The sequence below is a fragment of the Adiantum capillus-veneris genome, chromosome 27 (genome assembly GCF_014529385.1).
Source record: "Adiantum capillus-veneris isolate H3 chromosome 27, ASM1452938v2, whole genome shotgun sequence".
NCBI classification, from domain to species: domain Eukaryota; kingdom Viridiplantae; phylum Streptophyta; class Polypodiopsida; order Polypodiales; family Pteridaceae; genus Adiantum; species Adiantum capillus-veneris.
The window spans coordinates 118,371,790-118,373,074 of record NC_140957.1 but is presented as its reverse complement, the minus strand read 5'-3'; the positions used below and the strand labels follow the sequence as shown (position 1 = coordinate 118,373,074).

The window sequence follows — 1,285 nt, the reverse complement described above, 5'->3', positions numbered from 1 at the left end:
CATTGCGGCACCACTCAGTCCGGCCATTGCCACCATCATCACCAGAAACACTGCAACCATGCGCTTGCTGGAAGCCATCCCTCTCTCTCTCTCTCTCTCTCGGTGTAGCTTAAATGGCTCTCCTATTATTTTACATTTAAAAACTTTGCTGAGTGCTACAGCCTTTTGTTTAATATAGAACTATTATCCAAAAGGCCAATGCTTTGAGATAGTGCAAAAGCAAGCTAAACTTTCTCCTTTCTTACTTTTTGATCCAAGACACCATAACCTTGAAGCGATCAAAGTCATTGAGAGAAGCACGCACAATTACGACCTATTAGCCCATTTGTTGTGAATATCTGCAGCTTCAATGGCATCAGCTAGCTGCTTCTTCTTGGGCATCCTAGGTATCTCGACTACAAGATCAGTTACCGAAAGCCTCTTGAAATCCATAGCACCGTGGACCATGCCAGGGGCATCAACAAGGGCCCTGTCCTGATCAACGACATCGCCGATCACAACAAGCTTTCCATAGTTGGGGCCGTAGTTCACCATGGCCACTCGTCCAATCTTCACATAGCACCGGAAAGGCATTCTTCTCGCTCGCCGTTGCTCTCTCTCTCTCTCTCTCTAGTAGAAAAGAAACTCTCTAAAAGAGCGCACGCCGGCGCGCGCTCTTTGAGAGTCTTTCTTATTTACTGAGAGAGAGTAGGGGGTGGCGCAAAATCATTAAAAAAAAAGAATCTAAAGTGATGCTAGGTGATGGAGGCAACCAGGAAAACACCCGTGTGAAGGTTGGAAATTGATGTGCGTTCCAGAACTGAGGCAACACAGCTGCCGTGGCCGTAGTATGAACCTCGTAGGGTGCAAGAAGCGACACACAAGCAAGATGAGGAGCGCAAGCACGAGACAGAAGTTGGGAGCTGATAGTGTGCCGTGTTTCTTTTTTAGTTCCAACTACTTGCATAGATGTGCAGCAACCTCTTGGGGCTCAAGTGGTTACGGCTAAGTAACCGGGTCTTCATTGGTATTAAGTTCTAATTTTTCCCTGTAATTTTTAAGGTGATGAAAATTAAATCTTAAGCTATTGAGGATAGGGTGGAAAATTGCTGGTGATTGAAAAGAAAGTAAGAGGCGCAGATGCTGGTGACGGAGCTGCAAATTAAAAAGAAAAGTGCGACGATGGGGTTTGCTGAATTAGTGTTTGCATGGTAGCGAGGTCACCGGCAGACGCATCTGTAGGGGAGTGAGATGATGAGTGCATGGTTGGACTGGGGAGGAAAAGCTCTTAAAGAAAAGGGGGGAA

The 1,285-nt window shown here is 46.2% G+C and overlaps 1 pseudogene; it reads right to left on the bottom strand.

The window, feature by feature from the left end:
• Window positions 1-306: 306 nt before the first annotated feature.
• Window positions 307-573, bottom strand: LOC147422635 (large ribosomal subunit protein eL14 pseudogene; annotated as a pseudogene).
• Between the last annotated feature and the right edge of the window lie 712 nt (window positions 574-1,285).